General features: G+C 38.0%; 1 protein-coding gene across 8 annotated transcripts in view; it reads right to left on the reverse strand.

Annotated features, from left to right (window-relative positions):
* Positions 1–27690, reverse strand: part of CASK (calcium/calmodulin dependent serine protein kinase) — a 393911-nt gene that overhangs the window by 190016 nt on the left and 176205 nt on the right. The window lies entirely within an intron of this gene.

Genomic DNA, 27690 nt, shown 5'->3' on the forward strand with positions numbered 1-27690 from the left:
AACAACTCTATATAGCCCATATTATAACATTTAGCACTTACATAGAAGCATATTTATGTGTATACACGAAACTTTTGCCAGATCATTACATATATTAATGAATAGTTAGCTAACATTTTCATAATGCTTTAAGGCTCATAAAGTGTTTTCAAATCCAGTACCTCATTCATTCATTTATTTAGTAGCTCAGGCACCAAAATACCTGTTGCAGGTTTTATACTGAGGAAATAGAGACTTCCAGAAGGGAAAGCAAAGGAACTAACTATTCATTACTATTACCTATAATTAATAACTAATCCATTAATAATAATTAATAAACATTACTAATATTACTATTCATCAAGTATCATGGAAAGCATTCCTTGTTATATCTCCCTTCATTCTTACCATCATTCCATGAGGTCAGCATCCTTCTCGTTCTCAAACAAGTTGTCTAAGTGAGTAGACAAGTATGTTACAGGGACAGAATTCAAATCCCTATCTATATTTAATGTTCTTTCCATTATCTACAGCTATACCTACTAGGTGTGCAAGGAACAAATGTACACATTCAAGCTCAACAGTTCAAAAATAGGGTGAAGTCCTAAAGAACAAGTTTATTTTATATTTTCAACATACTCCCACCCAAAACCTGGCAGAATACTATGCACACAGTAAATATTTAATGAATAGTTTATTTAAATCTTGGTGTGGTTTTACGTAAATGAAAATACTTTCACATTTATACAAGGCTTTACAAATTTTACCTAGTTTTCATTTCACAGCCAACAAACATTTTCCAACGTCAAATAGGATTCTTCTCCAAAATAATTTTTATGATGGCTCAGTCTACTCTGAAGTATGGCAGTGCCCATTTTGCACAATCAGAAATAAAGCCCAGATGAACACGATCATGTATCTTTGTGACCAGCCCATATCATCTGCTGTAGTATAAGTCCTACAAGCAGAGTTCCTAGGTCAAGGGGCACAGACAATAATACTTTTGATACATACACTACTGGAAAAATTTTAACAATTTATACTGCCACTACTGGGTGTGAAAGTATTCTTTCCTCTACCTTGCCTCTACTAGGATGACTATTCTTTTTAATCTTTGTCAGTCAGATAGGAGGAAAAAAAGTCACTCACGATTGCTTTCATTTACATTTCCTTGACTACTAGAGAGGCTGAATATTTCTCATTTCTTTGTGTTGTGGGGAGAAAAAAAGCACTATTTTTAAAGCTGGTTGCAGTTTAAGCTGGTTGGTTGATCTGTGAAGACTAAAAACACATAGTGAGGGAATTACAGTTTTGTTTAGGCATTTTCCTTTTTAATTGCGAAATGTGAGGATAAGCACTATTCACCTTAGAAGAGTTAGGCAAAGGAGAGAGCTAAATTGATTGCATCATAAAGCAATAAGAATCCTTAGAGCTAGAGGAAGGCTTTTTTGGAGGGATCTGGAAGGGGGAAAAAAATCTTAAGGGTAGGAGAAGGTACTAAGGTGGTGAGAGGCCAACACTTAAGGAGGGAACCAGTCAGTGGGAAATAACTGGAAATTGCTTACTGCCCTGTTCTACAATCACCAGCATGAATCGACTCATTTTTCGTGGACATATCTGAAACACTAGTACTTGAAATGACAATTTCTACATTTACATATACACACACCAAGGTATTTTTAGGTTTCTACTCTTTTCCACTATTTTTGTATCTAGTCCCATACCATTTTTAATTCTGCAATAGTATATTTTAATATTTGGCAAAATAAGTCTCATTTCATTATTATTCTTTGTAAACATCTTCTTATGAGTTTTTTCTCCCAGCTGAACTTTAAAATCAGTTTCTCAAATGCTAAAAAATTTTTATATTTTGGCTGAAATAATATTATATTTATAGATTAACCAGTAGAAATTCACATTTTCCTAATATTCTCATCCTTGAACATGATATGCCTCGCCATTTCCTTTCATGTCTCTAAGTTATAGTTTTAAGGTTTTCTTCACATTAGTTCCAAATATTGATTATTGGGTTCCCCACCCCCCCCCAAGGCATTTTATATTTTTAGTTGCTATTATAAATGGGATCTTTTGGCTATTATACATTTTTTTAATACAATGGTTCATAACCAGGGGTACCAAAAAAAACACCAAACAAATAAAAACAAAAACAAAAACAAACAAAAAAAAACACCTACGGAACTTCTAAAACATGCCGGCATGCTCTATGAGGGTTTAATCTGAAAGTAAGTCATTACTGTGAAAGTAATTTTCTATTATTAAAGCTATTTGATTAGTTAATTGCAACATTAATTGATATTAAAGTAAAAGAGGCAATCCATTAATTTTAAATTTTATGAGATACAGAAATAACTAAAAATACTGTTATTCATGCAAATTTTATTCATCACAGAAACTTAAAATATACATATTCATAATGCATACAATCCTAATACAATAACCTTGAACAAAAAGTTCAATGTCTTAATTCTTTGATAAACTTTATCTGATAATATGATTTTAAAAACAATTATGGGACTTCCCTGGTGGCGCAGTGGTTAAGAATCCGCCTGCCAATGCAGGGGACAGGGGTTCAAGCCCTGGTCCGGGAAGATCCCACATGCGGTAGAGCAACTAAGCCTGTGCGCCACAGCTACTGAATCCATGTGCCACAACTACTGAAGCCTGCATGCCTAGAGCCCGTGCTCCACAGCAAGAGAAGCCACCGCAATGAGAAGACTGCGCACCACAATGAAGAGCAGCCCTCACTCGCTGCAACTAGAGAAAGCCCGCGCACAGCAAAGAAGACTCAACACAGCCAAAATAAATAATGAATAAATAAATAAACTTAAAAAACACCAATTATAAGGCTTCTTCTATTGTTTTTTGCTTTGGCTTCCCATCTTAGTGTGTTTCTGGAGCTGCCAAGAAGCTTCAAGAAGCATGTTCTGAATTTCCCCAGTTGGTTCCATTCTGAGGGAGTAAATGAGACAGAGAAGAAGAAACCCTGCTAAGGAAGAGTATGGGGAACGCTTCTATACTATACACAGAGAAAAACTATGGGAGGTTTACTCTGAATTGTGAAAAGTGATGGGATTATGAATGATCTTAACCTCCCCCCTTCATCTACCTGAATTTTTAAAATTTTGTAATAAACATGCATTACTTATAAAATTTTTAAAAACTGTCCATAAACAAATGCTCCAAACAAAACAGATTACAGGTCTAGAGGCACAAGGTATGGCTGGCTGTATGTTGAAGGGAATCAGAATATGCCACCCAAAATATGCCACTTTAGCACAGGATTATTTTGAACTGAAGGCAATCGAAAATCAGCAGATACAGGAAGAATGTTGTACTCTCCTCCATTCTGCCTAAAAACAGGACATAAATGTCCCTTTGTAAAGGTGACAGAAATTTCCTTTTGTAAAGGTGTTCCCCTCTCATGTACCAGGAAGAAGAAAACTACTCTTACCTGTGTAATAAACCTTACTAAATAACTCTTATTTACCATATATTTTCTGATCACCTTCCCACAATTCACCCCCAACCCCAGATGCCCAAATTCCCCCCTTCCCTTGTCTAGTCTCTTTACTTTCACTGTTAAAATGGTATATAAGCCTCTGGGTCTCTGTGGCTTTCACTTTTTTCTGTGAGCATGTCCCCCACCCCCCATGTGCGAATGAAAATCTTTTCTCCTGCTAATCTGTCATTTGCCAGTTTAATTTGCAGGCCTCAGTCATTAACCTAAAAGTATAGAGGAAAGGTTTTTTTCCCTCCTCTACAATGTATTCTGCAAAAGCAGAGAAAGAGGAGGCTGTAGGAGACTTGTACCTGATTGTATGAAGAAGTGCTTCTCAAATTAACTGTGGTGAAGGACTAACTTTATCCCCCCTCAGGTATATTAAGAACTAATACTTTTTACAACATACAAAATCATGTGCTACGATTTCACAGCAATGCCAAATTACTCTAACAGTTTCTAGACGTTTAGTCTCAATTTCTGTTCTCATCTCATTATAGAGGGGTAAATGGCTGGTAGATTGGAATGTGCCTGCAAACTATTCTTTGAGAAACACTGTAAAGGACAGATCAAATCTGGATTTCTCTGACCAGCATTTCCCCTGAAGGTGACAGAAACAACTAAAAAGACTGGATGAAATAAAAAAAATTTTTTTAAGCATTAAAGAATCACCAGCACTACCTAGTGAGAACAGAGAAAGGATTAGAGCTCAAAGAGGTGAGCAAGAGCTGCTTCTGCCCTGGGGATAGGGAGGGGCTATGGAAAGAAGGCAGATGTGGAGGCAGGAGGCTTCACTTTTAGGGAGCTCTAGAGAAGTGGAAGGGGGCAGTCAGATGGAGATTTACAGGGTCCAACTTCTTTTGCAGCAGGGTGATCCAAGAGGAGAGACAGAGCTATTCCTTTGGCACACCTCAGAAGAGCCCACCAAAGGCTAAGGCTCTGATAAAATACCTTATACCCCAGGCTGGAATCATAAAGACCTGTGTTTTGAAAACTAGGGTATAGAATATATTCTGGTATGTCTTACTGGTATCATAGGAAAACCCCAATGCTTACCATGGAGATAAAAGCTGAATTTAAAAACTTCAGTAAGAAACAAGAAATCATCTAAAGTGACACTACAGATTTGAAAAAGTAGCAAGAAGAAATTTCAGAATGGAAAAACATAAAATCAAAATTAAGAATTTGAGCAGATTAGATAGTCAAAGAGAAAATTAGTGAACCAGAAGACAATCAGATTGAAGCAAGGAGAGATAAAACATGGAAAATATAAGTGAGGATAAGAAACATAAAAGATTACAGTGAGAAGGTCACCATGTATTTTATTGAAGTTTAATTTAAACAGTGAAAAGAAAATGAAGCAGAAGCAATACTGAAAATATAATGGCTGATAATTACCCAGAAATGATTAAAGATACCAATCCACTGATTTGAAAAGTCCACTAAACATCAAGCAAGATATCTATAGTTAGATACATATCCGTGAAAACTGCAGGAAACCAAACGAAAAAAGAAAATCTCACAAAGAGTGAAAACAATGGACTCTTAGACTGAAAGCTGATTTTTAGTAGCAACAGTGGAAGCCAGAATACAGTGGAAAGGTATCTTAAATCAAAATAACTGCCAATCTAAACTTCTCTTCTGGGGGAGGAACCAAGATGGCGGAGTAGAAGGACATGCTCTCACTCCCTCTTGTGAGAACACAAGAATCACAACTAGCTGCTGGACAATCATTGACAGGAAGACACTGGAACTCACCAAAAAAGATACCCCACATCCAAAGACAAAGGAGAAGCCACAATGAGACGGTAGGAGGGGCGCTATCACAGTAAAATCAAATCCCATAACTGCTGGGTATACGACTCACAGACTGAAGAACACTTATACCACAGAAGTCCACCCACTGGAGTGAAGGTTCTGAGCCCCACGTCAGGGTTCCCAACCTGGTGGTCTGGCAACGGGAGGAGGAATTCCTAGAGAATCAGACTTTGAAGCCTAGTGGGATTTGACTGCAGGACTTCAACAGGACTGTGGGAAACAGAGACTCCACTCTTGGAGGGCAAACACAAAATGTGTACATTGGGACCCAGGGGAAGGAGCAGTGACTCCAAGGGAGACTGAACCAGACCTACCTGCTAGTGTTGGAAGGTCTCCTGCAGAGGTGGGGGGTGGCTGTGGCCCACCCTGGGGACAAGGACACTGGCAGCAGAAGTTCTGGGAAGTACTGCTTGGTGTGAGCCCTCCCAAAGTCTGTCATTAGCCCCACCAAACAGCCCAGGTAGGCTCCAGTGTTGGGTTGCCTCAGGCAAAACAACCAACAGGGAGGGAACCCAGCCCCACCCATCAGCAATCAAGCGGATTAAAGTTTTACTGAGCCCTGCCCACCAGAGCAACAGTCAGCTCTACCCACCACCAGTCCCTCCCATCAGGACACTTACACAAGCCTCTCAGATAGCCTCATCCACCAGAGGGCAGACAGCAGAAGCAAGAAGAACTACAATCCTGCAGCCTGTGGAACAAAAACCACATTCACAGAAAGATAGACAAGATGAAAAGGCAGAGGGCTATGTACCAGATGAAGGAACAAGATAAAACCCCAGGAAAACAACTAAATGAAGTGGAGATAGGCAACCTTCCAGAAAAAGAATTCAGAATAATGATTGTGAAGATGATCCAGGACCTCAGAAAAAGAATGGAGGCAAAGATCGAGAAGATGCAAAAAATGTTTAACAAAGACCTAGAAGAACTGAAGAACAAACAAACAGAGATGAACAATACAATAACTGAAATGAAAAATACACTAGAAAGAATCAATAGCAGAATAACAGGTATAAGAATGGATAAGTGACTTGGAAGACAGAATGGTGGAATTCACTGCTGCGGAACAGACTAAAGAAAAAAGAATGAAAAGAAATGAAGACAGCCTAAGAGACCTCTGGGACAACATCAAACACAACAACATTCGCATTATAGGGGTCCCAGAAGGAGAAGAGAGAGAGAAAGTACCTGAGAAAATATTTCAAGAGATTATAGTCGAAAACTTCCCTAACATGGGAAAGGAAACAGCCACCCAAGTCCAGAAAGCGCAGAGAGTCCCATACAGAATAAACCCAAGGAGAAACACGCCGAGACACATAGTAATCAAAGTGGCAAAAATTAAAGACAAAGAAAAATTACTGAAAGCAGCAAGGGAAAAATGACAAATAACATACAAGGGAACTCCCATAAGGTTAACAGATGATTTCTCAGCAGAAACTCTACAAGCCAGAAGGGAGTGGCATGATATACTTAAAGTGATGAAAGGGAAGAAACTACAACCAAGATTACTCTCCCCAGAAAGGATCTGATTCAGATTCGATGGAGAAATCAAAAGCTTTACAGACAAGCAAAAGCTAAGAGAATTCAGCACCACCAAACCAGCTCTACAACAAATGCTAAAGGAACTTCTCTAAGTGGGAAACACAAGAGAAGAAAAGGACCTACAAAAACAAACCCAAAACAATTAAGAAAATGGTCATAGGAACATACATATCGATAATTACCTTAAACGTGAATGGATTAAATGGTCCAACCAAAAGACACAGGCTTGCTGAATGGATACAAAAACAAGACCCATATATATGCTATCTACAAGAGACCCACTTCAGACCTAGGGACACATACAGACTGAAAGTGAGGGGATGGAAAAAGATATTCCATGCAAATGGAAATCAAAAGAAAGCTGGAGTAGCAATACTCATATCAGATAAAATAGACTTTAAAATAAAGAATGTTACAAGACACAAGGAAGGACACTACAGAATGATCAAGGGATCAATCCAAGAAGAAGATATAACAATTATAAATATATATGCACCCAACATAGGAGCACCTCAAAACATAAGGCAACTGCTAACAGCTATAAAACAGGAAATTGACAGTAACACAACAGTGGGGGACTTTAACACCTCACTTACACCAATGGACAGATCATCCAAAATGAAAATAAATAAGGAAACAGAAGCTTTAAATGACACAATAGACCAGATAGATTTAACTGATATTTATAGGACATTCTATCCAAAAACAGCAGAATACACTTTCTTCTCAAGTGCGCACAGAACATTCTCCAGGATAGATCACATCTTGGGTCACAAATCAAGCCTCAGTAAATTTAAGAAAACTGAAATCATATCAAGCATCTTTTCTGACCACAACGCTATGAGAATAGAAATGAATTACAGGGAAAAAAACTGTAAAAACCACAAACACATGGAGGCTAAACAATACGTTACTAAGTAACCATGAGATCACTGAAGAAATCAAAGAGGAAATCAAAAAATACCTAGAGACAAATGACAATGGAAACATGACGATCCAAAACCTATGGGATGCAGCAAAAGCAGTTCTAAGAGGGAAATTTATAGCTATACAAGCCTATCTCAAGAAACAAGAAAAATCTCAAATAAACAATCTAACCTTACACCTAAAGGAACTAGAGAAAGAAGAACAAACAAAACCCAAAGTGAGCAGAAGGAAAGAAATCATAAAGATCAGAGCAGAAATAAATGAAATAGAAACAAAGAAAACAAGAGCAAACATCAATAAAACTAAAAGCTGGTTCTTTGAGAAGATAAACAAAATGGATAAACCTTTAGCCAGGCACATCAAGAAAAAGAGGGAGAGGACTCAAATCAATAAAATTAGAAATGAAAAAGGAGAAGTTACAACAGACACCGCAGAAATACAAAGCATCCTAAGAGACTACTACAAGCAACTCTATGCCAATAAAATGGACAACCTAGAAAAAATGGACAAAGTCTTAGAAAGGTATAACCTTCCAAGACTGAACCAGGAAGAAATAGAAAATATGAACACACCAATCACTAGTAATGAAATTGAAACTGTGATTTAAAATCTTCCAACAAACAAAAGGCCAGGACCAGATGGCTTCACAGGGGAATTCTACCAAACATTTAGAGAAGAGCTAACACCCATCCTTCTCAAACTCTTCCAAAAAATTGCACAGGAAGGAACACTCCAAAACTCATTCCATGAGGTCACCATCACCCTGATACCAAAACCAGACAAAGATACTACAAAAAAAGAAAATTACAGACCAATATCACTGATGAATATAGATGCAAAAAATCCTCAAAAAAATACTAGCAAACAGAATCCAACAACACATTAAAAGGATAATACACTATGATCAAGTGGGATTTATCCCAGGGATGCAAGGATTCTTCAATATACGCAAATCAATCAATGTGATACACCATGTTAACAAACTGAAGAATAAAAACCATATGATCATCTCAATAGATGCAGAAAAAGCTTTTGACAAAATTCAACACCGATTTATGATAAAAACTCTCCAGAAAGTGGGCATAGAGAGAACCTACCTCAACATAATAAGGGCCATATACAACAAACCCACAGCAAACATCATTCTCAATGGTGAAAAACTGAAAGCATTTCCTCTAAGATCAGGAACAAGACAAGGATGTCCACTCTCACCACTATTATTCAACATAGTTTTGGAAGTCCTAGCCACGGTAATCAGAGAAGAAAAAGAAATAAAAGGAATACAAATTGGAAAAGAAGAAGTAAAACTGTCACTGTTTGCAGATGACATGATACTACACATAGAGAATCCTAAAGATGCCACCAGAAAACTACTAGAGCTAATCAATGAATCTGGTAAAGTTGCAGGATACAAAATTAATGCACAGAAATCTCTTGCATTCTTATACACTAATGATGAAAAATCTGAAAAAGAAATTAAGGAAACACTCCCATTTACCACTGCAACAAAAAGAATAAAATACCTAGGAATAAACTGACCTAGGGAGACAAAAGACCTGTATGCAGAAAACTATAAGACACTGATGAAAGAAATGAAAGATGATACCAACAGATGGAGAGATATACCATGTTTTTGGATTGGAAGAATCAATACTGTGAAAATAACTATACTACCCAAAGAAATCTACAGATTCAATGCAATCCCTATCAAATTATCAATGGCATTTTTTACGGAACTAGAACAAAAAATCTTAAAATTTGTATGGAGACACAAAAGACCCCGAATAGCCAAAGTAGCCTTGAGGGAAAAAAACGGAGGGGGAGGAATCAGACTCCCTGACTTCAGACTATACTACAAAGCTACAGTAATCAAGACAATATGGTACTGGCACAGAAACAGAAACTTAGATCAATGGAACAGGATAGAAAGCCCAGAGATAAACCCACACACCTATGGTCAACTAATCTATGACAAAGGAGGCAAGGATATACAATGGAGAAAAGATAGTCTCTTCAGTAAGTGGTGCTGGGAAAACTGGACAGCTACATGTAAAAGAATGAAATTAGAACACTCCCTAACACCATACACAAAAATAAACTCAAAATGGATTAGAGACCTAAATGTAAGACTGGACACTATAAAACTCTTAGAGGAAAACATAGGAAGAACACTCTGACATAAATCACAGCAAGATCTTTTTTGATCCACCTCCTAGAGGAATGGAAATAAAAACAAAAATAAACAAACGGGACCTAATGAAACTTCAAAGCTTTTGCAAAGCAAAGGAAACCATAAACAAGACGAAAAGACAACCCTCAAAATGGGAGAAAATATTTGCAAACGAATCAACGGACAAAGGATTAATCTGCAAAATATATAAACAGCTCATGCAGCTCAATATTAAAAAAACAAACAACCCAATCCAAAAATGGGCAGAAGACCTAAATAGACATTTCTCCAAAGAAGACATACAGATGGCCAAGAAGCACATGAAAAGCTGCTCAACATCACTAATTATTAGAGAAATGCAAATCAAAACTACCATGAGGTATCACCTCACACCAGTTAGAATGGGCATCATCAGAAAATCTACAAGCAACAAATGCTGGAGAGGGTGTGGAGAAAAGGGAACCCTCTTGCACTGTTGGTGGGAATGTAAATGGATACAGCCACTATGGAGAACAGTATGGAGGTTCCTTAAAAAACTAAAAATAGAATTACCATATGATCCAGCAATCCCACTACTGGGCATATACCCAGAGAAAACCATAATTCAAAAAGACACATGCACCCCAATGTTCACTGCAGCATTATTTACAATAGCCAGGTCAGGGAAGCAACCTAAATGCCCATCGACAGATGAATGGATCAAGAAGATGTGGTACATATATAAAATGGAATATTACTCAGCCATAAAAAGGAACGAAATTGGGTCATTTGTTGAGACGTGGATGGATCTAGAGACTGTCATACAGAGTGAAGTAAGTCAGAAAGAGAAAAACAAATTTTGTATATTAACACACGTATGTGGAACCTAGAAAAATGGTACAGACGAACCAGTTTGCAGGGCAGAAGTTGAGACACAGATGTAGAGAACAAACGTATGGACACCAAGCAGGGAAAGCCACAGGGGGGTGGGGATGGTGGTGTGATGAATTGGGCTATTGGGATCGACATGTATAGGCTGATGTGTATAAAATTGATGACTAATAAGAACCTGCTGTATAAAAAATAAATAAACTTCTCTTGTCACTAAATAAATCTAGAGAATGAAGGTGAAAAGAAAATTCTTTCAGATAAGCAAAATACCAACACAATTTGCTACCAGCATACCTATCCCTGAAGGAAATACAAAAGAATATTCTTCAGGTAGACAAAAAATGAAGTCAAATGAAAATTCAGAGATTCAGCAAGGCACGGAAAACATAAAATGTAGTAAATATGTAGGGGAATCTAAATGAACAATGACTGTATAAAACAACTATTTTCTCAGTCTCACTCTGGAGAGAGAGACCATATAAAACTGTTACTATTCAGAGACAGAGAGAGAGGTAGGTATGGGATGGGAGGGGACGGGGTTTGTGGGGGAAACGGGAGAGGATTGATTGATTTCTAAATACAAATACTTGACAACAATAACTTCTAAGTCGGGAGGCATAGTGTAATTTCTAGGGCAACCACTAAGTTATCTAACTTTTTGATGTCAGGGCCATTTTCTACTCCTAAAGATTATTGAGAACCCCAAAGGGATTGTATTTGTGGGGATTTTATCTATCAGTATTTGCTATATTAAAAATTAAAATCCAGAAATGTGGGCTTCCCTGGTGGCACAGTGGTTAAGAATCCGCCTGCCAATGTAGGGGACATGGGTTCAAGCCCTAGTCTGGGAATATCCCACATGCTGTGGAGCAACTAAGCCTGTGCGCCACAACTACTGAACCTGCACTCTAGAGCCCGTGAGCCACAACTACTGAGCCTGCACTCTAGAGCCCGCGAGCCACAACTACTGAAGCCCGTGTACCTAGAGCCTGTGCTCCACAACAAGAGGAGCCACCACAATGAGTAGCCCTCGCACTGCAACAAAGGGTAACCCCCGTTCGCCACAACTTGAGAAAGCCCGTGTGCAGCAATGAAGACCCAATGCAGCCAAAAATAAATAAATAAAATAATTTAAAAAAAATAAAATAAAATCCAGAAATGTAAAAAACATTTATTTTAAAATAATAATAATTAACCCATTACATGTTAACCAAAATAATATTTTTCATGAAAAATAACTATGTATTCTAAAACAAAATAAATTTAGTGAGAAGAGTGGTACTGTTTTACATTTTGCAAATCTCTTTCATTTCTGGTTTAATAGAAGATAGCTAGATTCTCACATCTGCTTCTACATTCAGTCTGTTACAGTGTTATTTGGTTGAAGTAAATGAAGAAGATAGGGCCTTACACAGATACATAATTGGAAGAAAAAGGCATGCTTTAGTAGCCCTTGTAGATATTTGTGAATATTCTTCTTTGATACCACACCAAGACTCAAGAATGGGTAGTTTCTTAAAGGAAATTGCAATGTAGAATCTGAAATAGTATCAATGAACTACTTGTACTCTGTTATAATATAATCCATTGTTCTCTCTTGTTCTTTGAATAGACCTTTTACCTGTGCATGACTTTGTAACATTCCACATTAGTCATTTGAAAAACACTGGTCCACTGAGTTACGCAGTTTCGAAATACTGACACATTTTGATTACATGATATCAAAAATCACATTTATTAATATCACTGCTGATTACATTAGAAACATTCTTTAAATCCTGGGAAGCTGTTAAGCTCATGGTGGCAGATACAAGTTTTCCAAGATTCTAAGTTTCATTTGAAAATTTGAATTTCATTCACTAGTGACAACTACTGTGAGTTATTTCCCTGGAAGCAGCAGGCTCACTTCGTTCATTTTTTATTGAACGTCTGCTGCATACTCAAGTTTGAGTAACTGTGGTTTAGTCTGTTAGTCTGTTTAGTCCTTCTATTAGTCATTCTTTCAAGTAAAAATGATGTTACACACACACTCATGCAAAATACTATTTCAGCTTACAACTCAAGATATTGCACAAGTGGATTTCTGAGACCCAACAAAATTTAAAGAACTGTAAGCACTCAGAGTATCTTTCTTAATCACAGTAAAGTTAGAAATAAACAAAATAACTAGAAAATCCCCAAATACCTGGAGATTGAGAAATACATGCTAAATAATCTATGAATCAGAGGAGAAATCACATTGAAAATTAGAAAGTATTTCTAACAATGATAATAAAAACAGTACATATCAAAAGTTGTGCAGGACTGAGGCATTACATTTCAAGATTTGGGTGTTGCCATTATTAGACCCAGAAATACAGAAATGGCTGAAAGAAGCATTTGGGGCATAGGTCCAACCTTCCAGTAGGAGAAGCTAGCTAGCTCCCGCCCCCAACACACACTCCTCAGTGTTGGAGAAACTTTTCTTGCATCAGGTAATCCACTGTTGATGAAAAGAATACATCAATACAACCTTTCCAATGGACAATTTTATAATGCTTGACAAAGGTCTTAAAAATGTACATGCCCTTTGACCCAATAATTTCATTCTAAGGGAAATAATCAGAGATATTTGCCGAGTTTTAATGGCAAGGGTTTATCATGGCTATTTATAATAGGGAAAAGTTGGAAACAACCTAAATGCCCAACAATAGAAGAATGGTCAAATAAATTGTGGCAACTCCACAGAGTAGAATATTATGCTGCCATTAAAATGATGCTATAGAAGTATATTTATTGATATAGAAAGACGTTCACAATATATTAAGATATATAAACGTATATATGCATATCTATGCACTGAGAAATTTTTGGATATTACAACAGGGTGTTAAAGAGTAAGTGGGTAGGACTGTGTTTAGATTTTTTGTTTTCTTTTTACTTTTAAAAAATGAACAGGCACTACCATTTTTGTCATACTAAAAACAGTTCTAAATGTTAAAAAAATAAAATGCAAAAATACTCCTTCAGAATGCAGCTAAAACAGTATTTATAAGGCAGTTTTAATACTTTAAAAATTATTTAAATTTAACATAAATATTACAATTACTGATGTAAAATATTAGAAAATAAGAAAAGCTGAAGTCAGTGACGTTCCATCAGGAGAAATTTTTTAAGAGAACAGCAAATTAAATCCAATGAAGGTAGAAGGAAATGATAATGAGCAGAAATTAATGAAGAAAAAACAAATAAACAAATGAGCAAAAAGCAAAGCAAAAAAATAGGTTCTTCAAAAAGATTAATAAAACTGAACTAGAAAATCCCCAATGTTTGAGAATTGAACAATATAGTTTTATTACACAGATCTCATTAGAAAATAAGGAAATATTTAAAACTGAATAATAACAAAAATAAACACATCAAAACTTGTAAAATATAGGTAAAGTAGTACTTAGAGGGAAATTTACTGCTGTAAATGCATTTATTAGAAAAGAAGGCTCAAAATTTATGATAAGCAATCATCTCCATAAGTTATATAAAATCATCAAATTAAACTCAAACAAATTAGAAGTAAAGAAGGACAGAAATTAATGAAATGGAAAACAAAAAGATATTGGAGGGATTAACAAAGCTAAAAGTTGTTCCCTGCAAAATGATAAACTTTTGGCAAGGTTGATTAAAAAAAAAAAGAGAAGACATATACAGCAGCCAATATTAAGAATGAAAAAGGAGATATCATTTCATATCCTGCAGATATTAAAAAGATGATATCAAAACTTTATGCCACAAATTTGAAAATTTATAAAAATGGACAAATTCCCAGAAAAATAAAACTCATCAAAACACAAAAAGAATTAGAAAACCTGAATAATTCTTTACTGATTAAAGGAATTGAATCAGTAATTTAAAACCTTCTGGCATAGAAAATTCTAGGCCTAGATGGCATTTCTGACAAGTTCTACTGAAGAGATGTTCTACTGAGGAGAAATAAAATGAATACAAAGCAGGAACAGTTTCCAATTCATTTTATGAAGCTAGCTTAACTTAGATACTAAAACCTGTTAAGGACAGCATGAGAAAATTAAAGGGCAATCTCACTAATGAACATAGATGCAAATAAGCCAAATAAAACCATACCGAGCAATATTTAAGAATTACATCAGGGTCTTCCCTGATGGCGCAGTGGTTAAGAATCCACCTGCCAAGGCAGGGGACACAGGTTCGAGTCCTGGTCTGGGAAGATCCCACATGCCGCAGAGCAACTAAGCCTGTGGGCCACAACTACTGAGCCTGCGCTCTAGAGCCTGCGAGCCACAGCTACTGAGCCTGCATGCCACAACTACTGAAGCCTGCTCACCTAGAGCCCGTGCTCCACAACGAGAAGCCACCACAATGAGAAGCCCACACGCCGCAACGAAGAGTAGACCCCGCTTGCCCCAACTAAAGAAAGCCCACGTGCAGCAACAAAGACCCAACACAGCCAAAAATTAAATAAATAAATAAATATTTTTTTTAAAAAAAATAAAAATTACATCAGGACCAAGCTGCGTTTACCAAAGGGATGCAAAACTGTTTTAACATTTGGAATTCAATTACTAGGATTCTGAACATTGAGATAGATTAAAGAAGAAAAAATTATGATCATCTCAAAAATGCCAAAAACATTTAATAAAACTATGTACTTAAACCTTAAGAAATTCTTAAAGAAGAAGACAAAAATGTCCACTCCAACAATTTATATTCAACAATATTGTGGAGGCTCTAGGCAGTGCAGTAAGGGCAACATAAAGAAATGAAATGTATAAGAACTGAAAAGGAAGAAACAAACTGTCATTATTTATATATGGTATAACTATATACAGAACATTCAAAATAATCTAAGGTAAAATTAAAATTAATCAGAATTTAGCAAAATCATTATCATAAACCAAATGAAAATTTTAAAGAATTTTTTTTTTAAAGAGCGTAGAAACAAATCTAATAAAAAGATGTACAGGACCTCTAGGGAGGAAAGAAAATATGATATTTTTTAGGAGAAATTAAACAACTAAAATAAATGGAGAGAAAATTATCCTGTTCACAGACTGGAAGACTCAGTATTGTAAATGGCCCATCTTTCCCAAATTAAAGCATAAATTCAATGGAATTCCAATCAAAATCCCAACAGATACTATAGAAACTGCTGAGCAGAATCTAAAATGTATATGGAATTGCAAAAGGAAAAGAAGATCTAAGATATTTTGGGAGAATAATAAGGTGGGAAGATTTGCTCTACTTGACTTCAAAATTTTGTAATATAAAGCTTAGTAATTAAAGCTGTATGCTATTGACACTAGGACAGACAAACAGGACAGTAGAACATAACAGCAAACCTAGACACAGATCCATATATAAATATGGATGCTTGATTTATGACAAAAAGGTAACTGCAGAGTACTGGGCGAAGACAGTCTCTTCAAATAAATGTGTGCTTATGTGGACCAGGAGATGTGGACCTGAATGTCCACAGCAGCATTGTTCACAATAATCACTAGGTGTCAACAACCCAAATGTCCATTGGTAGTAGAATAGATAAAATACTGGTATATTCACAAAATAGACTACTAAACAGCAATCAAAAGAAATTAACTATGCATACACAAAGGAATTTGGCTAAATCCTAAAGATAAAATACTGAGTAAAAGAAGCAGACACAGCACAACACAGTATGATTTATATATAGTTCAAAAACAGAAATAATCTTACTTTGTAATAAATAAAGCTAGCATTTATTGAGTGCTAACTATGTGAGAGGTATTTTCTAAGTGCTTTACATGCTTTAATTCATTTAATAGTTATAAGAAGTCTATGAGGTAGGTATTGTTACCACCCCTATTTTACTTATAAGAAAACTGAGAAACAGCAAACGTTAAGTAACTTGCCCAAGACATCACATAGCTAGTAAATGGCAGAGCCAGGATTCAAACTCAGGCAGTCTGACTTTAGAGTCTATGAATCATTGCCCCCCCGCCAACCAAACGTTCAGTTCACAAAGAGGGAAACTTCTAACTTCTGTTCAAGGCTCTGAGTCACTTAATGCAAGCTAAGAGATTACAGCTAAGAAGGTAAAATCATAGTATAAGGGAGGGCTCTGTATAACAAATGCATTTTCATGGTGTTATGGGGGCCCCATGCTCCAGAACCACCTAGGGGGAATCTTCGAAATGCAGCGCCTCCATCCCCATCTTCCCAGATGATACACGTAAATACTGTACTGTTGATATCGTTTAAATGAATTCTCTATACTTAATAAGTTTGCTGATAAATGCTTTAATCCTTGCATATACAAATCAATCTCTATTGATTAGAAAAAACCACAACTTTAATTCTGCTTTATTGTCTTCTAATTCAGGGCTTTGCTTGTGGTACTGTCTTGATGCTTCACAAATGTCCCATCATCTTTTCCCAATACTTTTACTCTCTTTATGGCCCTGCTCAGAATGTCCTCTCTCCACTTTTCCACCTCTCTCCTACACTTACTTTGATGCTCTTCATCAACTTTATACAAGCCAGCCTGCCTGTTCCAGCTCCCAAATGTTTCCTCCACGGATCTCTTAGGGCCCTAAGAATCTGTGCCTCTCTATGGTCATTTAAACCTACACTACCAGTTATTATTATTTATTTCATGGATACAGACCTGTATCATGGATACAGTCAGGTACAGACCTGACTGGTCTGTACAATTTGACTATAAATAACGTGAGGGCATAAACAGGCCTTTTATCTCAGCATAATATCCCACATATTGATGAATATTTAAATATACTTGGTGGTGAATTCACTTCTGAAAGAGAGAGAGAGAAGTCATGGACACAAGACCTTTTTTTTTTAACCCTTCCCCCATCTAAACTACGCCATTTTGCGGAGGAGTTAGAACAGTGCATATTAGAGTTCTGATGGAAGGAAAGGGCATATCTTGGAGGGATTCAGACAGTCTTCATGGAGTAAGCAGCCTCTGAGATGGGTCTTGAAGAAAAGTAGAGGGGAAAGGGAGAAGAGGAGCCGTGAGAATAAGAGAAAGCGAGAGAATAGGGGCGTGGTGGAAACTACAAGGTAGTTTAGAGGAGAGCAGCACCTCAAGGCATTTCTTCTGACAAGCAAACAGTAAGGCCTGGAGCACTAGGAAATGAATCAACATGTTAGGTGGGTTTGGGGTAGATTGTGGAAATATTCAAGGGGTCATAATTTCAGCTAAGCTCTCCTCTCCCACATATTTTGAAAATGAGGTACAGTCATATTCTGTCAGTATGAACAGAAAAGGACCAGAGAAGGTATTTACACAGGCTTGTTAACTGTAATATGGAAGCAGACAGAAACCTTCACCTTTTTCAATAGAGAAGGGGGATGTGCACTGCAACGGGAATTGCTTAATAAAGCAATTTTGATTTGTTGTCAAATACATTAAAATGACTGAGAATATCCCCGTATGCCTATGTACCAGTTGTATTTCTTTTGGTGGGAACTGTCTATTCTTGTCCTTGCCCATTTGTAAATGAAGCTTAATACCTTCCCTTCCATTGGCATGAACTCTCTTTATCACTGTTCAGTAACCCATATAAAATGTAACCCTTTTATATGTCAATATTGAAGCAAATTAATTTTCTAGCTTTTTTCAATTTTAGTTAAATCTATTGATGTTTTGTGAATCTCAGTCCTTTGAAGTTATAAAAGCTCTCCAAAGATCTGTTAAATAATTTTTTTTGCTAGCTTTCCTATGATTTGACTTGTTTATATAAACTCTATTCTGTCTGTGGTTTTCTGTTTTGGGGGGACTGGTTAGATATACATTGACTTCTGAATTGCTAATTAGTTTTCTCAACACTACTTAAAAATCCTTCTTTTCCCTATTATATTTACTGTACTTTATCGTATGTCCTGCTGAAAGGACTCCTTTGAAGAGGAATGCCTGGCACTGCCTGGCTGGCAAGCAGTATTTCTTGTCCTGTATCCTTCTAAGTGGATCGGATGCCAAGGGTGTCCTGTGGTATTTTGTGGGTCTGAATGTTTAGTAGTGTCTAAAAAGAAGACTACCACTGGTGGGTGCTGCAGATTAGGTAACATCTGAAGGGGATTTCTCATAGCTGCTTGAAGGAATGAATGTACCAAGAAGGTCTTCAACTGAGGATGAGTAGACACAAGGAGACAGAGCACCAAAGGAAGGGAAAGGTCATGGTCATCAAGAGGGAAGACAGAGCACATCACACAAATTGTTCTACCTCACAACTCTGCCTGGGACCAGCAGGGTACAGATTCAAAGTTGTTTTGGCTCACATGCTACCAGTGACCTCTCTTAGTTTAGGCCCACCTGGAGCATTTGTAGGGCCTGAGACAAGTGTACCAATGGAAGCCCATGGTACCATATGTCTAAATATTTAAAAGTTATACATCAAAATTACAAATTGCTAAATATGTTCTAATCTTTGATTCATAAGGACCTAGAAGGTTAGGTTCTATTAAGAATTCTTGGGTTCCTCAGATTTCCTTACCAGAACATGGCATCTTGGGATATCCGGCCCTTGGCAGGCCCTCCATTTTTACCCCACCCCCAGCTCCATGCGTAATCTTACAGCCTTCCTATGCCATGACTGATATCCCAAGGTACAAGAGGTACCGGTCCAACCACAGATTTTACAACTATGTAACAAGACCATTGACTTCCCTTCTTAGAATGGTGTCTTCTGCCACCCCCTCCTCTACTCATTCTTATTCTTTAATGCTGGTCAATTAAGGTTCTTAGTTACAAGAAACAGAAACCAACTCTGGCTGATTTAAGCAGACAAGGAGTTTATTAATAGGACACTGGATTGCTCACAGAGTGGTAGGGAGGCCTATAAAACCAAGACTGGTGCTATGCAGTCAGAAACAAAACCATGAACTGATCTGACAAGGGCACCACTGCAGCTGTTCTACAACAGCTGCAGCAGCTTCCACCACTGTCTCTGTTAATGCTAGACGTTGGAAACCATCCAGAGTGCTACTACAACTATCCCAGTAATTGTACCTGCTATTACCTGAGAGTTCCACATGGTCCTTGTTTTTTGTCACTAGCTATTACATCATGAGTGGATGTGTCTGACTCATGAAACCCATGTCATATTCCCATATCCTAACTGCCAAGGAGAGCAAATACCTGGCATTTTTAGCTTCTATAGTAGAAGGTGGGCTTTGTCCTCCCTCAAGACTCTTAAGATGGGAGATTCTTCAAATACCGGAAGAGGTTTCAGACATTGGACAGCCAAAACCAATGAGAAGTGACCCCTACATACGGGTTATGTTCTCAAGTCTACCTTTAACTGCCTGTGGGACCTAGCTCATGCAACTTAACCGGTCTGGGTTGACAATGAGTCCTCAGTAAAATGATGGGATTTAATTTAGTAATTTCTAAAGTCTCTTAATACCCCCACGGAATTCTGATTCTTTGAAAAAGGACTGGCTTGAAAGAATTTGACACTTCTAAAACTGAAATGTAGTATAAGATATTGTTGATCAAGTTTTAAAAACTGAGTATTGTTCTAATGCCTGTCTAGTTATCAAAGGTTGATTTGTCACCATTTTCTTGACTCCTTATCAATGCTGTTTGACAATGGTGCCTCCTAGTGGATGAGGAAACTCCAGCTACAACTGATAGCAAATGATCCTAAGACAGGAGCAGCATGCCCCTCTGTGTGGTTTTCTGAAATTCCCAGAAAAGAAAGGAAGGCAGTTGTGAGCAACAAACTCTGTTCTGTTTACTAGGTAAGAACTTTACTGTTAGCCCTCAGTGTTCTCACTAATCCTCACTACTAAATACCTACCCCCCCCAACCTCCAACATTCACATACACACACACTTTCTTCCTCTTTCAGTTAAAGCTCTGAAGGAAAAACCAAAAGAGGGGGAGGGGCCTCCAGCCAGAAATCATGATGAGTCATATCACAGAATTTTACAACTGGAAGTTTAATTGAAAGACTTGCTTTAGGTCAGTAGCTAATTCATGGCAGTTGGGACTAGAACCTCAGCTTGACTCTCAGCCCCCTGTATAACCCCATCCTTCCTGCTCACCTTTTTGAAGGAGGAGATTATACTTTTCCCTTGCTCTAAACATAGACTTTTGTGGTTTGTTGAAAGGATAGTGATATTCTACTTCTTTAAGAGGCTTTTAAAAAATTACTGCAAATCCTCACAAGTGAAGAGAATCTCATCTGTGCTTTCTTTCCCGTATGACCAGGAGACAGCCAGGGTTTCATGGTGCTAGGGAGGAACTAAGTTTCCAAAGTACCCTTGTTTCTGCTCCCAGCATGAGGTCTACAGAGTTCATCTAAGACACTGGTTACTATATGGCCCCCGTTATGTTTGCACAGGGCAAAGTATCCAAAGACCCAGGTACTCGAACTTCTCTCTTTTCTATCCTGCCTACTCTCCCCAGATCTTTTTTTAAATTTATTTATTTTTGGCTGCGTTGGGTCTTCGTTGCTGTGTGCGGGCTTTCTTTAGTTACAGCGAGCGGGGGCCACTCTTCATTGTGGTGCGCGGGCTTCAGCAGTTGTGGCTCGCGGGCTCTAGAGCGCAGGCTCAGTAGCTGTGGTGCAGAGGCTCAGTTGCTCCACGGCATGTGGGATCTTCCCAGACCAGGGCTCGAACCTGCGTCCCCTGCCTTGGCAGGCGGATTCCCAACCACTGCACCACCAGGGAAGCCCTCCCCAGATCTTTTAACTTCATTAATTCTAAAAAAAAAAAAATTAGACCTCTGATCTAGTCCTACTTACTTTCACAGGTGAGAGTCAAGATAGAACCTCTGCCACTCAAAACCAAATCAATCATAATCATTGCATCAGTTTACTTTCTATCCTGCATAAGTTCCTATAACTCTGGTATGGGGGAATATATTTATGATTCTTTGTAAGTCTCTCTAGCTCTTCTTTCCACCTCTTCTCTCTAGAAATACAGTTCTCCCTCTTGCTCCTTAAAGCCTTCTCTTCATTGGGAGGCAGGTTCCTCAATGCAGTCCCTGCAACCAATAGCAGTAAAGCTCCTGGCCTATAGGAGGGAGCACACCTTCAAATGATGTAGATATGAAAACCGCAACATGTTCCTTCTAGCCATTTGTGGAATGCAAGGATTCGGGGTCATTCTTTGACAGTTCTACTTCTGGCATGTCCTCTGTTTATCTGTCTCACAGAACATTTAAAGAACTGTAAATAATCGTGCCACACTCTGATGTGGTTTTGCAGATGAGGAAGGTGGGCTAATTTGGAAAATGATCCCATCTTGAGCAAACACACCAGGGATTAAAAAATCACACAGTTAATTATTGATTTTGTTTTCATTTTACCACCATTTGTACTCTGAAATCAAACTGGCTGGTATAATTCTTACTTCTAGGCAAGTTCCTAGCTAACATGAAAATGTTAATGTTGATACTTATAAAACTAGAGATATAAACAAAAACAGAGGCATAATCATAGGTGTCTGCCCAAGATTAAATTGTTCTAATTTAGCAAGAAAAATGGAACAATTACTATGACCTCACGAGAAGATTCCATATGCCCATGAATTATTTCCAAGTTTCAAACACGACAAAGAAAGAAAATGGAATTCTTGACTGTTCAAATAACATCACGGCCAATTTGCAACAGCAACAAAACTCTGTATGTGGACAAATAAAAGTCAGCAGTTAACTAGAAAGATCCTTTGAGTATTACAGGAAGACACAGATACCTAAATTTATTATCCTCATAAACTATGATTTTCACATCTGTCACTCCTCTGGGATAAGATACTGAAGGTTCCTGTTAAATGCAGATATGTTAATAGCTAACAACAAAGATTTACTGAGCATTTAACTACACGCCAAGTACCATTTTAAGAGCTTTACATGTAATAACTTATTTAACCCTCATAACAACACAAAGAGACAGGTACAGATGAGGAAACTGAGGCTTAAGACAGATGTTATTATATAACTTGTCCAAGGTCGCACGGTTAGAAAGTAGCAGAGTCGGGATTTGAACCTAAGCAATCTGGCTCCAGAATCCTGGCTCTTAACCTCTAATCCTGAGGCTCTGTAATAAACAGAATTTATGACAATGACAATGAAGGTCATGGTAAGACTATCTAGTGTTTTGATTATCAGAATACTCCCACATTTCATTTCATTCTCACAAGTTGGTAGGGTAGAAACTGAGGTGCCAAGAGGTGAAATGGGCCCTGTTCTAATGGTTATGACTCCTCAACTTCACCTCAAGCCCAGATTCTTCTCCTGGGGGCCAGATTCATATGGGCAGCTGTGTACCATACATGACCAGGTAGGTGTCCCACAGTCACCACAGACTCGGATGATCCAAAAGTAAATTAGTAATTTTCTTCCCCAAACCTTATTTCTCTCTAAAGGGGATAGTCTTTCTTCAATTTGGGAAAGCTTTGGACTATTACGTCTTTTGACTTGGCCGTATTGATTCCAAACACAGACATACAGTGCACACACACACATGCACATGCTCTCTGAAGGATTTTTCAACATTTACCAAATAGAACAGCCTCTTGTTCTATGAATGTTACCTGTTCTCTTTATCTTTTTGAGGACTTTGAAGTCCCTTTCAGATTTTCCTATTATTTCCATTTCCTTTAGACCAAATTTCCTACGTTGAGTTTGTTTCAGGATGTTAGTTTTTCCTTGTGTGCTTTGAAAATTTCATTTGAACACTAATCTTAAGTGGGGATTTCTTGTTTTTGTTTTTCTTTTTTGGTCCCCCTGAGCTATCTCTTTATATATGATGGCTAGAGCTTTTCTTAGCCACTGTTTAAGGCTGAGCGTCTCTGTCTCATCCCTGGATTTAATGTGGTGAGCTAGACTCCAGTTTCCTTCCCCTTAGGGGCTTCTCAGTCTCTGTTACAATGAAGAAGTTGAACTCCAAAATCCCATCTTGGCTGGAATTCTTTACTGACTTTAATTTTGACCCTCTACTACATTTTTCATATGGAGTCTAAGGGTCTCTCTATAGTGTACAAATCCGATTATATTATTACCTTGGTAAAATTATTTCTATGTGCTCTACCACCTACGGAATAAACTTTAAAGTCTGATCAAATGTCACCTCCTCAGGAAGGGCTTCTGTGAACACCCTATCTGAAGTAGCATCCTCATCACTCTCTATCCCTTACGTGGCCCCTGTTCTTCATAGCACTTATCATTACTGGCTATTATTACCACACATTTACTGTTAGTTTGTCTCTTCCACTAGAATATAAGTTTCATGTCGGCACAGACTTTGAATTACTCACTGTTAAATCCTCAGCACCTAGAACAGTGCCTGGCACATTGTAGGCATTCAATAAACACTTGTGAATGGATGTATTAAAATCCTTAACATGGCAGCAAAAGCCCTAGACATATCAGAGCAATTAAGAGTGAGGGCTCTAGAGTCAAACTGCCTAGGTTGGAATCCTGGCTGCAAGACATCAACTTTGTGACCTTGAGCAAGCCACAACCTCCTAAGCTGCAGTTTTCTCATCTGTAAAATGGGTTTAGTAATTAACCTTAGTGGGTTGTTGAGAGGAATTAACAGACAATAAACAAGTATAAAGTGTAGCAGTGCAGTTACACACATCACCAGAGGTTTTTATTATTATGTGTCCAAGCTCATCTCCAGTCATTCTCTCATCTTGTACCTTGTTCCAAAGTAACAGCCCACTATTATTAACAGTTTCCCAACCATATAAGCCGACTCACATTTCTGGCCATTCCACATACTCTTTGCCTTGCCTATAATGCTTACCTCCTTTCCCACTCATACAGTCAATTTGCCTCCCATACACTATTAAACTCTTCCACTGAGAACCCTAGCCCAAGCATGGAAACAGAAGAGGGCTTTTATTTGCCCTGGCTGGACATGGAACAGATCCCAGATTCAAAAGGAGGTTATCCATAGGGGGTCAGGTCAATACCTTAGTATACTCAGGGTTTTAGAAGAGAAGGAGGAAACTGAGATAATCAGATAAATTCATTCACTCGTTCATTCATATGCTCTTATTCTCTCTGTCTGGAATGTCAAGTAAGAGAAGCAGAAGGAAATACTTGGCCTTTCAGGTCATGCAGACTTGGGGACTGGGGCGCCTGTTTGGGGCTATGTGCAAGTCCTTGAGTAAACAGGGCAAGCTGGTCTTTCCAGAGCAAAGTAGATGCAAAACCCCAAGGGATGAAGGGAGTAGTGACCCATTTCCTGAGGTTTTTCTTTCTCGTTCTTATGAGGCCTGACTTCATTCTGTTTCCTTTCTTTACATTTCATGAGATTCCTATATCTTTACAACTTTTGTCTAGTTTTGTCCCTGCCATTACCACTTGGCAAACTCCTGGTCATCCTTCAAACCTCAGTATTGCCTCCTCTATGAGGGGTCTTTCTCTTCGTCCCTCTCATTATAATTGTTTCCATGTCCATCCATCTCTGTCCTGAGCTTCTAGCTATATCTCTTAAAAGGCATTAAGAAACAAAAATTACTAAATGGATACAGTTGGTGACAGAGTTAGGACAATAGTACAGGCCTCTCCATTTGTCCTCTAATATTTCACTCTCTTTCTCTCTCACTAAGGAAATGAGCCACCAGATAGGGATACCAAATGGGAGCAAAGACATACCAAGAGAGCATATAGGGAGCATATCTCAGAACTGATCTCATGCATCACATGGATATTGGTTGAGGATTAAGGGAGTTTAGTGAAGGATGGAACCAAGAAGTGCCAAAAAGCTTCATTTCTCCACAATACTGTTCTCAATATACTGTCTTTACCTGGCTTCTGTGACATCCTGTTGTCATGATTTTCTTTCCAGCTCTTGAGCTATTCCTTTGCTATCTCATTTGCTAGCTATTCCTCCTGTTCTACACCAAACCCTTTCAAATTTGGAAGACCCTCAGTCCTCAAGCCTTCTTCTCCTCTCCCTCTATATACTCTTCTAAACCATCTAAATAGCAACCATCCCCAAATCTCTGTATCTATCAAAGATCTCTCTCTGTGCTCCTAATCCACATATTCAGCTTCATCTTTAGCAACTTCACTCAGATGTCTCACAGAAACTTCAAACTCAACATGTCCAAAACATATTTCACCATCTATTTCCAGGTACCATCATCTTATTAGGTGCTCGAGCCAGAGACCAGAGAGTCAACTTTGACTCCTGCTTCCTTACTTCCTTCATCCAATCATCAAATCCTGTCCATTCTAATTCCTAAATATCTTCAGGTTCTACTCACTTCCTTTCATCTCACTGACACTGATCTATCCTAGCTGTCAACATTCATACTAAATCACTGTAATGGCCTCCTAATTCTCCCCACATCCAAATCCAACCCTATAGCAATACTGTAGCCAAAGAATGCTTTAAAAATGGAAGTCTGATCATATAATTTTGCTTATGATGGCATCCGCATCTTTAAGATAAAATCCAAAATCCCTGCCATGTCTTAAAAAGCTCATCAAGATTTTGCCCCTATTTCTTGTGAACCGCTTGAGCCCTCTATGGTGTGCATGAGAATTATGAAGAGTATTTTTAAGACAAACAATACTTTCTAGAGTCTGGCAAAAAGACAGAATATATTTTTCATATCCTCATACTAATATTCAAAGACACTGCTATTGACTCAAGACAACAACCAGTAAAGGGACAAATGACCTTATCTCTACTTTGAGTCCTCTAATATTTCACTCTCTATCTCTCTCACTAAGGAAATGAGCTACCAGGCAGGGATACCAAATGGGAGCAAAGAGATACCAAGAGATAGCATATAGGGAGCATATCTCAGAACTGAGCTCATGCATAGCATGAGCACTGGATATTGATTGAGGAATAAGGGAGTTTAGTAAAGGATGGAACCAAGAAGTGCCAAAAAATTCTCTTGGGGCCAGTAACCTCACAATGATATGAAATCCACTCTACTTAACAGCATTCTGGTCAAGTCCACAGATATGGACTAAGGCCATAAAAATAAAACAGGATTGGGCTTCCCTGGTGGCGCAGTGGTTGAGAATCTGCCTGCTAATGCAGGGGACACGGGTTCGAGCCCTGGTCTGGGAAGATCCCACATGCCGCGGAGCAGCTGGGCCCGTGAGCCACAATTGCTGAGCCTGCGCGTCTGGAGCCTGTGCCCCGCGACGGGAGGGGCCGCGATAGAGAAAGGCCCGCGCACCGCGATGAAGAGCGGTCCCCGCACCGCGATGAAGAGTGGCCCCCGCTTGCCGCAACTGGAGAAAGCCCTCGCACGAACCGAAGACCCAACACAGCCAAAAATAATAAATAAATAAATAAATAAATAAATAAATAAATAAGAAAATCCTTTAAAAAAATAAAATAAAATAAAACAGGATTTATCTACAACTCTGTGTAGATTTATACATGTAAGGTCAGTTTTAGAATGAAATAAGATATTTACTAATTAATATGACTGAGAGATTAGTTCAGTTCTTTGGATTACAATTTAAAGTCTACAATTCTCATACAATGCTGGTAGGAATGCAAAGTGGTACAACATTTATGGAAGGAATTTGGCATAAACAACAGTATGAAATGATGTATGCATAAGGTTATTAATGTAAAAGAAGAAGACTGGAAATGATCCAAATGTCCATCAATAGGGAACTGGCTTAATAAACAATTCTATATCCATAATGGAGTACTAAGCAGGTATAAATAGGAATGAAGGAGATGTCTACATATTGCTATGGAGAGATTGCTGGCATTTTCATATTGTTAAATTAAAAATTATTAAAGTTTAGAAGAGAGTATATAAGACTGTGTAAGAAGGGGGTGGTACAAAAACATAAATATATACATATTTTCTTATATTTTCAAACAGAAATAGTGAAAAATAAAATTAA

Source organism: Balaenoptera acutorostrata, chromosome X (genome assembly GCF_949987535.1).
Source record: "Balaenoptera acutorostrata chromosome X, mBalAcu1.1, whole genome shotgun sequence".
NCBI lineage: Eukaryota > Metazoa > Chordata > Mammalia > Artiodactyla > Balaenopteridae > Balaenoptera > Balaenoptera acutorostrata.